Source organism: Haemorhous mexicanus, chromosome Z (genome assembly GCF_027477595.1).
Source record: "Haemorhous mexicanus isolate bHaeMex1 chromosome Z, bHaeMex1.pri, whole genome shotgun sequence".
In the NCBI taxonomy this organism is placed as follows: domain Eukaryota; kingdom Metazoa; phylum Chordata; class Aves; order Passeriformes; family Fringillidae; genus Haemorhous; species Haemorhous mexicanus.
Window position 1 is genome coordinate 55699972 of NC_082381.1, and position 14638 is coordinate 55714609.

Here is a 14638-nt window from a genome sequence, read left to right on the forward strand (position 1 = left end):
GTCCTGACCTGAGGGAGGAAGGCGACAACTTGTGGTTTATAGGATTTATTCTTCTTTGTAGTGAGGGAAGGAAGCACAAGAGATTCTACACATGTTAGCAATAGTGTGATTTTTGGAGGAAGAAGAGGAAAAGTATTTCAAATTATAGCTATTCCTTCTGAAAGTCTGTAAATAAAATTGTGGTTATTATAAATAGACAGAGCTGCTGTTTGCATTCTGTTTTGTTTATATTCCACTGAGATATTTTGAAGAATTCCTGCATGTTCCTTCATACTGTCCTTCACACTATGTATAAGGTTCTGTGAAGTTTTTGTAATTTTTAAAAATGATGTAGTATTCTTAAGAAGGTTTTTAAAATTGTGGTTAATAGTCTAAACTTTTATTTCTGCTGTGACACATGTATCTTTCCAAATCTAATATAAAATGCAGAAGCCAGTATTCTTTTAATTTTTTCAATTAACAGTTTTCACTTTTAACAGTCTTTAAACAGCAAGCTATAGAATACTGTTAAATTGGCTAGATGATACTTGTAATGCAGAAGCAAATCTTACAGCTGGTTTTATGGAGGAGAAAACACTTTTTTTTAGGAAATAAAATGGTATTTCTGTGGTATTTAAGGGACAGAAATCACAACCCATCATTTGAGGTAGTAGTGCCTAATACTGTTTTCACTGAGAAGATAATTGCAAGCTTTGATGGTTGTCACTGTTTTGGAGACTGATTCTCCTGAGTGAAACTGTCCTGGTTAATTGTCTCTATTCATTGAAGGCTCTTGTAATCTATAAGAGTCTCTCCCTGCCTCTTGTCTTAGTAAAATCTAGTGTGCTTGAGGAGTCTTGAAAAGTCAGGAGGAATTTTATGTGGTTTAGGTTGATGATGTTTCATCTCTAAGAATGGGTTTTCACAGTAGCCATGTGACTAGGGCTGGCCATACTTTAGTATTTAATAACAGCGTTTCTTAGTTGCAAATGAGTAGTTACCCCAAGAATGACATAATTTTTTTAGAATTCATATGGTACGTTAATCTTACTACTCAGCAGATCTGTATAAATGTAACAGAACGTAAGTTTTCACTTCAATGGTTATTTTTGTGCTGAACTGGGCAGCACTTTTGTTATGTTACTATGGTTATGGGTTTCTTATATGTCTTATGAAACACGGTATGCTTACTTCTGAATAATTTCTTCTAGAATGACTGTTTCATTCTTGTACAGCTAGTTTATATGTTGTTGTATGTGGAATTGCACACCATATCTCCTGCTTTCATATCAAACTGTGATTGGACTTGTGTTAGTGACAGGTTTTATGCTGTGTATCAGTACTGGGTTTGTCTGGCAAGGTTTTGGTAGCAGGGGGTCTGCAGGGGGAGCTTCTCTCATAAGCTCCAAGAAGCTTCCTCAATGTCTGATAGAGCCAATGGCAGACAGCCCTGAGACGAACCTACCACTGACCATGGCCAGTCCCATCAACAATGGTAGTAACGCCTCTATGATAACATTTTAAAGGAGGTATTGAGCAGATGTAACAGCAGCTAGAGAAGAGCAGGGAGAGAATATGTGAGAGGAACAACACCAAGGTCACTGGAGAAGGAGGGGGAAGAGGCCCTCCAGGCTCCACACCTCACATTCCCCTCCAGCACATGGTGAGGCATGCAGACCATGGTGAGGCAGCTTGCAGTCATTCTGATACAAGTTACAATTACTGAAGATTGAGAAAAATCTGTGAAATTTTCTGGTCAACATGGTAAGGACAGCAGAACAGAACAGCATTTTACTCACTTGATAAGGTCAGTAGAACAGAACAACATTTGCCCTTATCAAGGACAGTAAAACACAACAGCACAACTTTGGAGAGATAAATAAAGGATGTAACCCAGGCAAACAGAAGTCATGCAAAACACAAGCAGGATGCCAGCTCAGCTCTACAAGGCTGGCAAAATAGAATAATTTGTGCAAAACAATGATATTGCACTTACTCAGAAGCAGAGGTCAAGTAACAACCACATAAAAAGGACACTGGACATTGAAGACAGACCCCAAAGAATCAGATAAAGACTTCCACTAAGGGGTGTGATTATGTCAAAAAGAGTCAAGTAAGTGGGGATAGCTAATGAATATATAATCAGTGTGTATGATAAAAATTCTGTTCAATCAATGCTCAGGTCACTCAAATGGAGGAAGGGTCCCCCAAGTGGCCAGCATGCTTTCTAATATTCAAAACTATTAGAAATTAGAATTGGTTAGAAATTTTCTATCTAGTCATTATCAAACATACTAAGGAATTAGAAGAACTTGGTGTTCCCAAGGATTTTGTTTCTCTGGTCTTCAGAATAGTTGTTTGCATCCAGTAATAGAGTTAAAAATTAAATTCTAAATTACATGAAGTTATAGAGATGAAAGTTAATAAAAATATAGAGTCTGCTTTAAAACTATATTCCTCAGAGTATGGATGTCTTCTTTATTCCTGCTCTTATGATTGGCAAATACATCTCAAGAGTTTGAGAAATTATAAGTTCCACTTAATTACAGAAAAGTTCACCAGTAACTTAGTGAGACAAAATTCATGGCCAACATCTACACTAAGTTCCTATTTTTTTTAAAGTAGACATGGATACTTTTTTTAAAGTATGCATCTAATGCCCAAATCTATTTTTGTTTTTAAATATTTAGCATAGGACAATGCTTTCATGAATTTTGTGGAATTTATTCAAGAATATGTTAGCTAAGTGTTTGTCCATGAGAAGATACCAAATATATTTTTATAAAAAAAATGAATGCATTGTTCAAATCCAACCATGAATTTAGTAAATATATGTATAAAATTGCTTACTTACGAACGGCCTTGGCTTGTGATAGATCCACTACTTAAACAATTTTGCTAGCAATGGTACTTACAGGTACATTAAATAACGACTAGTGAAGGAAATTCAAGTGAAGTTACAACAGTAAGCAGAATTAAGAGGCCAGCTGAATGAGCAACACGGCAAGGTGCTAGGTCTTTCCCTTGGGACACAACAACTCCGTGTAACACCACAAGCTGTAGGGGGCGGTGTGCCTGGAAAGCCTCCTGGTGGGAAAGGACCTGGCAGTGCTGGTGACAACAGCTAAACATGAACCAGCTGTGCCCAGGTGGCCAAGAAGGCCAATGACATCCTAGCCTGTGTCAGCAATAGTGTGGCTGGCAGGACCAGGGCAATGATTGTCCCTCTGTGCTTGGCACTGGTGAGGCTGCATCTCAGATCCTGTGCTCAGTTCCAGGCCCGTCACTCACTGTGGGACAGACATTGAGGCACTGGAGCATGTCCAGAGGAGGAAAATGACGCTGGTAAAGGGTATGGAGCACAAATTTTATGGGGAGCAGCTAAGGAAACTAGGGTTGTTAAACCTGGAAAAAAAGAGGCTCAGGGGAGAATTTATGACTATCTGAAAGGAGACTCTAGCAAGGTGGGAATTGGCCCCTTTCCCTAGGGCAGCTAGTGACAGGACAAGGGGAAATGGCTGTAAGGTGCACCAGAGGGAGTTCAGGTTAGACATGAGAAGGAATTTCTACCTGAAAGGGTTATCAAGCATTGGAATGAGCTGTCCAGAGAGGTGGTGGAGTTACCATCCCTGGAAGTGTTCAAGAAATGACTGAAATCATGCTTAGTGCAATGGTTTAGTTGTCATGGTGGTGTTTGGTCATAGGTTGGACCCAGTGATCCAATGGTCTTTTCCAACCTTAATGGTTCTACAATTCTACATCAAAAAGCAAAAAAAGAATTTTACTTATATTGAATTATATATGTACTTTGAAGCTTTGTGAGAAAAGCTTGGAAGATCAGTACTGGGTTAAGACTATCAGTTGGAAAATGCTGAAAGCTGATAAAGCCATAGTTGCTAAGAAGGAAGATTAGTAGGCTTAAGATTTGTATACTTAGTGACCTTAACTGTCTACAGGTCACACCCGCTCTTTTTTTATTCAAATACAGGTACTCTGGAGTTTGTCTAGAAGTCAACAAACCTGAGCAGTTTGAGTAAGTTCATAAGGGTTGTCTTTGAAAGAGGTGGTTTGGTTTTTTGTTGTTGTTGTTGTTGTTGTTGTTGTTGTTGTTTTTGGGGGGTTTTGGTGGGTTTTTTTTTGGGGGGGGTGGGGGTTTATTGATTGGGGTTTTTTTTTTTCCTTTCTTTTTCTTAGTTTCAGCTGCTATAAGAAATATTGCATGTCTGTAAGGAAGCCATGATATCTGTTTACTGACAGAAGCTCGATAATTTTGCAGCTTTATCAGAAAGAGAGCTTTATAAATAGGCCATGCTAAAGGGATTTATCAAAAAGTGAGGTACTGACATTAATTATTTGGAGGATAGATTAATGGATTTCTGCTACCTGACTAGTTCTGTCCTTACTATTTGTGTAAATGTAGTTACTGATCAGAGGGATAAGAAAGCAAAAAAAAAAAAAAAAATCAGGGAGAAAATACCCTAATTTGTGAATCTGTTGTCTTTCCTTATTTTTAAAATCAAGGATGTTGGTTGTGATACAAAAGACTATGAATGTACAAAAAGAAAGGAAAGAGAAACTAGAGGAAAGGTCAGAGATGAAGTATTTAGCAATTCTGGTAAATACATACAGCAGTCTGGCAATCTTTCTGTCTGTCTGACACATCCCAGTGCATTACAGAATAGAGGGGAAACAGGGAATGCTGACTTCACTCAGGAAGCTTCTTGTCTGCTGATTCACCAACTCACTATTGTTCACTTTGAGAAAAAGTGGTTCCATATGAGAAGACGACTTCACAATTAGCTGAATTGTTCTGAGGAAAGTCAAGGAAAAAGACATGGAGGTTTTGAGTATAACGGAATAGGTTTTAACTCCACATTATATGGTTTGTTTTTGTGGATTTTTTTTAAAGGCAGCCTAGCTAGAACAGAAATGCTGACTAAACCAAAAAGCGTATCTGCTTAATGCAAATAAAACCAGATTGTGATAAAGTAAGAAAAGTTGAAGAAACACAGGCTTTTGGTAGATATCAGGAAAAAGACTAGAGATGTTTTTGTAAGTAAAGCTTAAAGTAGGTACTAAAGAGAGATACCTCCCTTACAGAGAGATGTCTGCAGATGTTCAGAAAGTAGTTACTCTGGAACTCTCTCACTGCTGGAGTAGGAGTGGCAGATCATTATAGAAAGCAATTACTTTTTAATTGATTCAATAGTCAAAAGAACTAAGAACATGGCTATTCAAATGGCTCTTTGCATGCCTTCAGATTCAGTGCCTGCTCCCTGGGATTTGAGTGAAAAATCACTTGTTGAGGTCTCTAGTTGTTCATTCTTTTATGATGCTAGCAGCAATTTTATGAAATAATTGTTAGTGGCTGTCATAATTCTTGTTTGAAAGAGTAGTTATAGCCTTAGCACTATTTACTTACTAAGCAGCTAAATTGGGATGAATTTATAAATCTATTGTCTTAATCTCTTGAAGGACGAGACATACTGTTACCTTTTTTTAGCAGACAAGAAGTAACTTAGAAAATTAATTTCTGCTTTCTCTTTGTATCATCCTTCTGCTTTTAAACTTAAATATAGAAACCTTAAATATCTGGCAGAACAACGAAAAAAATCAAAGAAATCTGGAAGGAGCAAGAAGTTGACTTGATAGAAATAAGATGGGCTCTCAGCCCTTGAGTTAGTTTTTTTTTTCTCCTCTCAGTGGTTGTTGGTTACAACAACCTATGAGAGCTATGAAACACACTTGTTTAAAGGGCCCTGAGACCATCCCTCCTACCTGGGAGTTTGGCTACCTCAGGGCTAATTTAATATTGTTGAGGACCACCCTTTTTGCTGGTAAACTTGGAGAAATCCCTCCAAGAGACATAGCTTGCAGACAGCACTGCAGAAAGTTCTTACCTTCCTGTGGGAACTGACCTAAAGTGCTGCTCTAGTGATTGGATCCTGCCTGAGCTACAGGCACGACTACATCACAATCCTATGTCTGGCCTTTAGCCTGCTAATCTGGGTCCAGACCCTAGGGCACAGGATGATGTCCCATCCTGACCTTGGACCTTCCTCATTACTGTGGTCCTGTCTGGTGATAACTTGTTAACCTTACAGTGCCTGGTCCTAACTCTAAATTGGCTCATATTCCTGGCTTTCCTCAGCCCTGTCTCATGACCTTGACCTTGCCTAATGTCCTGGGCTTCAGGCAAACTTCTGGGGTCTCCTTCAGCTCCCAGCTCTCCTTCCTGATGGAGTAGCCAGCCTGTGCAGCATGGTGACCTCAGACTTTATTGAACTCACAACCCGGTCAGCCTGTGAAGAGGGATGCACTTACAGTACTTACATTGGCATACATTAGTGTGTGAGTTGACACAGGCAGGCAGAGGGAACAACCATAAACTTGTGGCTTGAACACAAAGAGTGAATTAATTTCTGTTACCCTGTGAACTGGGGTATCCCAAAAGCAACACCTGGGCAGAGGTATACAAGTGGACATGCAGGCACTCTTAAAACTCAGTCCATGCTAAAGGATCACTGGCCTGTTTTTCACATATGCTTATCCAGAGTTATTCCCAGCTGCAAAGTCACTTGAGCAGTTTACAATCCTCCTCTCCAGTCTTCTGCTTTTTAATCTACTTGCCATAGTAATTAGTGCATATATTACACTAATTAGTGTGTAAAAATTTGACATTTATTTTGGTATTTGAAGCAGTCATACTGACAGGTATCCTGGGAGAAAACTGTGCTTGTGAACATACCTAACAGTCAGCACAATGAAAGGTGTCTCTCCAGACCCAGAAAATTAGGAAACAGATTTCAGTCCGGTTGTAAAAAACTGTTGCCCAAAGAGGGGAACTACAATAGTCTGTAACTGGCACAAATGTACATATGTACCAGAAGAATAGCCAGGATTATCTAAGAAAAGATATATTTAAAAAAAAAAAATCCACCAAAATAGTCCATTTTCAGTTTCTGGCATTAATATGCTCTACAAAAGAGCCTGATGGTCTTGATCATTCCATTACATGTTCTGGTCTCTCTGAGTCCCTCTGAGTGCCACTGAGGGAACCCCAGCCAGCCCCGAGATGGTGAACAGCAGGGGTGGGGGGCACTCTCCCGTGCCCCAGGGCTACAGAAGGCAGCCAGGCTGATCGCCTGCAGCAGAGGAGACGCTGGAACAACAGTGGAAGATGAAGGGGTCGATTCTTAGCAGAGGTTAACCCAAGGTTTATTTCAGGAGCTCGGAGGAGCCCCTACAACCTCAGGGGGCCTCCTGCTGAGAGCTCCGGGAGAGGTGCCAAGGTTACATTTAAAGGGAGGTGGAAACCTAAAGTAGGTAACATTTTACTGACTAATAAGTGACCCTAAGGGATGGGTACTGGGGGATAGACATTTAGGACAGCATTAGGAGAAACACTTGGGGGTTGACCCCTAGTCTCTGGCTAATCACTCTACGTGTCCTGGACTGAAACTTCTAGATGGAGGGGATGGGTTGCCAAGTGATTGACAGAGAGTCAGAGTGGGGATTTGGGGATGATTTTAGCAAAGGAAAGGAATCACACAGGTAAAGGGAGGGGGTACAATCTGGGGTAAACCATTTGTGAAAAATATGGGGCTACAAAAACAAAACTATTACAAAGTATTACAAAGTATATAAACACACTACAACAATTACATTCTTCACTTTTCTGTCCTACCCTGCTTTGTTCTTTACATGTTCACTTGTAAGAATGGAAGATGTAGTTCCAAGAACAAGATGACCTGGTTCTGTACACATAATTCAAGCTGGCTTTACTTCAATCCTGGAACCTTTTATGATCACAGTTTCACTGTCTTACTAGAGAGTTTTTCATAGACTCAGTACCTATTGTTCATTTGGTTACAGGACAGGCCTTTACAAAGAGAGTGTCAGGGTACTGTGCCAAGCCCTCATTTCAGATGTTTCAAAATTAAATCCTGGGAGACTATTCATGTATGAAATTATACTTTGGTGAGAAAGTAATTCTTCCAAGTTCTCTTTTGTGATAATTTTACTGCATGATTACAGTATTGTACAGGGGAGAAGCAGCTTCTTTGTTTCACCAATGCTCATGAACAGATTGTTATCATCTACAAAGTTACAAGGGTTTCATATCTAGAGGTTGATCTTCTCGTGTTAATTATTCATTCATTAACCCATGTGAGGCTATGTGAGATGAGTTAACAACGTTATTTAAGCTCTCTGAAATAACCAGGTGTAATTTGATGGACATGGGTTGGGGAGTATTACACAATTCTCTCCTTTGGCGGATCTGAGAAGGTGTTGACATCTCTATCTACAGAAGGAGGAGACACCTGGGAAATGCTAAAGTAGCAATTTTTTCTGTATTTCTTTGTACCATTTTGTCTCTACATTTAACCTGCAAGGGCATCAGAGAAATAAGAACTTGGTGGTTTTGTTGACTAGAATGCCTTTTAGCTCCTCTTCAGTGAACTTTGTACAGGTTTCATAATATTGTCATCATACCTTCAAACAAATATGGCTGCTCCTCTCCATAACAAATGAGGCATTATTATCCATTAATTATTTGTGAACTTGATACAAGTAGATACTTTAAGATGGGTAATTGCTGAGCTATCCAAATTCTGAAAGTTCATGAGTAATGGACTCCTGCCCTGGTGGGCATGTAGGAAAGAGGACCAGATTTTTTTAACCTTCAGAATATGCTTAAAAAAAAGTCTAAATGCTGAATTTCTATCACTTTCAGAAATTCAACTAAGTTTATGGTGATAATTTTTTTTTATCCTAAGTGTTTTTCTTCTCCTTCTCTATTTCAGTTTTGTTGCAGGTTTGGACCTTTGTGGATTTGCTGATGTCTGTTCTTGTTTTTTAAGAGGAAACAGAAGCTGGCAAAGAACAACTTTCAGCATCTGCCTGTTTTTCTGGCTTTCCTTGAACTTCAGATGAGAGAACATTGAGAAATATCATTTCACATCCTCATGAAAGTTGCTTATTATCTGCCTTGAACCTGTCAAGGCGAGCTTAGCTACACTAATCTTGCCAGAAGTAAATTAAGAAACACTCTCAGGAAGTCCTTTGCCAATAAATCTAAGGAAGAAGTAACCTTATATAGCAAAACAATGACAAAGAGATTGGGAAAGAGCTATCCACATGCTCTTAAAAACAAAAGGAAAGAAGTATTCTTAAATTTGCTTACTGATTGTACAGTCAATGAAGGTATAGTTTTCACACAAATTTACAGTTTAACTATCAGACTTCTTACACTATCCCACTGATATGAAACCTATAAACATTTTTCCTTCATTAGGACTTTTGGTTAGTTAGTTCAGATGAAGAATACTTTCTTACTCAGATTAAGAAAATATTTTCCCCTGCAGTTTTAAAATAAAACTGTAAGAGTACTAGATTAGATCCAGAGCATAAAATCACAGAATCATAGGATAGTTTGGGTTAGAAGGGACCTTAAAGATCATCTAGTTACAAAGATATGGGACTACAGATCAAAGCTTTCCCAAAGACTGGAGATCACCGAGTGCATTTCCTATTTATTTGTTAATAACAAAGTATACTCATCATTTTAATTTTACAATTGGGAAAATTGAAGCACTAAGAGAAGAGAATCCAGCTTCTAAGGCAACCTGATTTTGAATACCTGAGTTGGACATGCCTTTCAGAGGTACTGAATAGCTGGAAACTCCTGTTAGAACTGAGGAAAAATTGCCCTTGTTCAAAGCTATGTTAGCTACCAGCCCAGGCTTGCCAATTTGATAGAAAACACTACTAGATTGCAAAGCATAGTAGGCTATGAATCTGAAACCAGTTACATTAACATTCATGGTTTATTAAGTTCACTTCTGGTTTTGAGCACTGGGGGTAAGTGGCTCTGCTTCTGACTACGAGAATAGCACTCAGAAATAAGCAATTAAACAGAAGTAAGCAGCAACCCTGCGAAGAATTTTTTGAAATTATATGGAGAAACAATATAAGTAGTTATAAATTCTGTAACTTAGGGTAGGTCAACACTGATGAGCTCTGTTTTCACACCATTACACTCCAGTCTGACAGGAAGCCATGTGCCCCTGTTAATAAAATGGGATACCTAAGCTCTGCTTCTTACTAGAGCTGGTGAATTTGAAGTGAATGGCATACTAACATAGCAGTAGAATGTTCCAGAACACCAGTTTTGTGTTTAGCAAGTATGGAATCTGGGGGAGACCCTCATTGTTACCAGTGGATTTTGAACCTTGATCTGCTGCTTTTCATTCCCCTGAATCACTGGCCAGAATACATAATCTTGTGTACATGCATTGCACAGTACCATTAAGCAAGCACCTAATAGCCTGATTTAATAGTATAAGATAGTGTTTGATTTACCAGGTTGGTGAACTCTGCACTGCAAAAAAAGATGAGTCATTTTTATTGATTGTGGCAAAACAGCCAAGCGGGCCTTAACCAGGGCATGTGAATATTTCCATGCAAGAGTTGCATATCAGTAGCACATATTCAGAGCAAGTATCTTGACAAGAGAACAATTTCCAGTGCTACCCAGGGATGCTAAAATGCTTCTAAGAAAAAGACATTTAGCCTTGTTCAAGGAAAAAAAAGGAGCTTTTAGAAAACTTATAGAGTAGCAGGACTATCCTCTACAAACATGGTGAAATAACAGCAAGGCTTCCGTGGAAGCCTCTTTGGGTAGCAAAAGAATGTCTTCCACACTGCCAAACCTGAGACTTGATTCTGTCTCCAAAGGCTTTTGCCACAGGATCTTTTGCAACTAAGTCAGAATAGAACCCAGGAAGTCAGTAACACCAAAATGATTTCCAGCAACTGTCTGGCCCCTAGCCCTCTTTCCTCTTTTTGTATCAAGTCAAAGAAATGTAAGTAGAGAAAGCTTGGATGGTTTGTAGTGCATTCACCTTAGATTCTTATGTAGTATATAACAACAAATATACATCTAGTAAGGAACTAGATCTTTTGGAACTTAATAAAGAAAACTCTCAGATCTAGATAAAAAGAAAAGATTAATTGCTAATAGGTAGCTTGTTGATAAAACATTAAAAAACATTGTGGTTTAGGTGGAGAATAACATGAAGTATCTCAGGTTTTGTGGTGGGAAGGTCTTACAGTAGAGCCATTACAGTTTTAATAGTGATCTTTTAATAGTTACATTTTAATTACTTATTCATTATATTAATAGTCCTAGAACTGTTACTTAGTTCTAGAGCAGGCCTGGACATTTTTTCCTGTGCATTTTGTATCTACCAACAAAATCCTTATCAATAGTTACATCTCCTGACTGTTAATGAAATACAGTTAAACAGTTACAGGGTCTTGTTAGCATAAATACAATACTTGGTGTATCGTTTAACTGATGGTACCTAGATGATGGCCAAACAAGGACATTTTTCTTTCTGATGGTAAGTTATTATGAAGCAATTTGACTTTTAAAATAGACTGCTTTATTGAAAACTTCTGTCATGGCCTCATCTAGTGTGTTTTACTACATAAAGGGTGAAAACTAAAGGGGTACGCATGGGCTGATGATAAGATTTACATGTCACCTGAGACATGGAGGCCTGCTGTTATCTTTCTGAAGTGCAGCATGACAGCATAACAACAGGTTGCTGCCTAGCCTTCTGATGATATCTGGCAGGGTTATAGGTGAACAAACAAAAAAAAAATCCTGTATAATATGTAAATATGTATAATTGACTCCCTGTCCTTACCAAACCAGCATGAGTTAGTCCTGTTCCTTCTTCTGTTTTAATTAAACACATAACATCTGTTGTGGGGGTGGGTTTATAGTCCCTGTCTAGTCCTGTGATTGATGATATTGTTTCTCGCTTTTGCCTTTCTTCAAGCATTCAGAGGAGAACCAAGTTTGACCAAGTTAGTCTCTTTTGAATCAGATGTCAGGTTAACTCTGTTACAGCTGAAGAGGAAAGAGGTAATGATCTTTGGACAGCTAACAAAACATAAGACACACTAAAAGATAAGTATGTTCCAGAAAAAAATGTTAAAGTGTATAACATTTCTTTATGTTATAAAGAAAACCTGCAGGTTGTGTTACTCAGAAAGCAAAAGGTGGAGTGCTTTACTTCTGGGCAGAGCAGAATAAGGCTGCTATTCTTTCTAAGTACAATTAGTGTGAACTTAGAAAAGGAGGATCAGGCCTCAAAATCTGATATCCTCTCCTGGAGACAGGAAAACTAAGTAAGTCACAGCAGGAAAACTGTTGACATGATCAATAAAGACAAGGGGAAAGCTTTTCATACAGGAACATACAAAAGGCTTAATCCCCAACCCAAGGAGTAGGGCAAATAAATAGTTTAGGTGAATAAGAAGTTAGCTGCAAATTCCAAGACAGAATGGTGCAAGACAGGATTACAAAGACTAGAAACGAATTACTGTGAGACTGGAAATTAACGGGAACAGTGAGAAAGCTGAGAGAAAATAGTCTTTGACAACTGTGTTATTTCACAATTTACAGTCTCAGGGTGTCCAGCACAAGTAAGTTGATTCCCAGTTCAGTAGAATCACTTACATCTCACATGATATCTCCAAACAAGTAAAAGAAAAATGTTCTTTATTAGATATCTTAGAATATTAGACATCTAGAATATTAGACATCTTTGAGGTCAAATGAACAGGTGTAATGAATTGAATTGATTATTTATGTTATGGACCCAGAACAACCCATCATTCACGGCTATAAACACCTTCTTTTCCTTTGTGTCCCTACAGCATTCCTGACTGCTGGGAATACTTCAGAGCTTGTGCTACTGGCAAGAACTTGGGGCAAAGAAGGCATGTCAGTTTTCTTGTGGCTCTAGCTCCCTACTGAGATCCTCAAAAACTGTGTCTGGAGGCAGTCCTTCAAAGCCTGCCAGCTTCCTAAGGCTGTGAGTGGACAGAATTTGTTGACAACTCCAAAGGGCCACCCTTCTCTGCCCTCTGTTTTCAGGCCAAACAGATAGTTTTTGGATAGTTTCTCACTACATGATTAGGAGTATGACACCACTTCACTGTTTGAACAGTGATCCTAAAGACTGAGAAGAGGCTATGGCTAGCTATCTCACTGTACAAGCATGACTACTTCTAAATAAAAGTAGCTTCAATCTGTGGGAAGGGCTCTCAGTCCCCCATTTTCTGAGTTCCTAAGATTTCCCTCCATCCACCAGCGATAAGGTCAGGTGAAGATCCCTGTATCAGATCTGGTTAGTACACTAGCACTCTAGCTGTCAGTCAGCCCTACATCCACCTACTAGACTAGACCTGCTCCTAAAGGAGTATTAGCAGACTGCTCAGGTCCCTTCAGACTTAGCACTGCTCTCCCCTTTGGCCTTTCTGTCACCTTATTAGGGAACAGCTGATAATGTGGTCTCAAGACAAGCGGAAATACCTGTCCCCTGCTGGAACTGTTGGTCAGGGCCTTGATGGCATTCATGGACAGGGCTTACTGTCCCTGCCCAGACTTCCCTAGAGCATCCCAAATCCTGCCATTTCAGCTTCCTGGGGCTGCCGGCCCCTGCCCCAGTGATACCACAGCAGGGATGCTCTCTGGCTTCCCTGAGCACTGCTAGACCCCGGCATTGATGTTCCAGCAGCTCCTTCACTTGGCTGTACTAACATAGTAAGAAAAGCTAAAGGACCCATGTTATCTATGGCTGCTATCTCTGTCAGAGCTGTGTTACAGAGATAGGTGGCTGAAGCCTGAGGTGTTCTGTATCATGAAGGACATTAAAATGAGTTTAAAAGAGATGCACCAAAGGATACATAGGTTTATTGTCTGATCAATTAACTCATATATTTATTTTTTTTTTCTACAGTTAAGGATCTGTAGGTGGACTTAATTTTCTAAAATGTTAATTAAATGGACTTGGATGGGTGAATGTGCTTGATGTATTATTGTGAGTCACTTCTTGAAAGAATGAAACTTCTTAGATGCATTATGTGACTTTAAACATCTGCCCTTGTCTCATGGAAGGGAACAGTAGGGTATACTATTATTGCCTTCCTCTTTTAGGAAAGGCTGCTGTGTCATGCTTTTGTGTTATCTGTTACTACTGCTTTTCTTGATACTCTCCTGCCTTCTTCTTCATCAATCTTGACATGGACTACACCACTGCTCTCTCTGTTTTATGATATTTGAGGAATTTGGGCAATCCAAGATGTAATGTCATCCTCTCCCCCTTCCTCCCCCTGCCTTCTCCCTGTCTGCCTGCCCCTGTACCAAAAGGCAATGTTCTCAAGAGGCATGTTTGTAGATTTTCAAAACTTCATATAAGCCCCTCCAAGTTTATAAAATTCAGAAGGGCACCTAGTTGTGAAGAAAACATGACACAATCTACATTCTTAGCTTGCTAAGGACTGTCAAGGTTTGGTACTATCTCCAGTTAACTGCATTATGGCAGAGTGTGTCACTGGGCTGTGAGTCTTGGGTGTTTCCGTACTACAAATAACAGTGCTACTTATTAGTAACTAAATCCTTGTAACGGTCTAGAGTTCCCAGTAGAGACGCTCATGACAAAGGGTGTTAATTAATTTTGTGTTAGCCGTGGACACGCTGAGTGGTTTACACTTTAGAAGCCACATGACCAGGAAAAGAAACAAAGAGAGCTCTCAGATGACAACCATGTAATGAAAAGAGCAGAGTGCATGTAAGTGT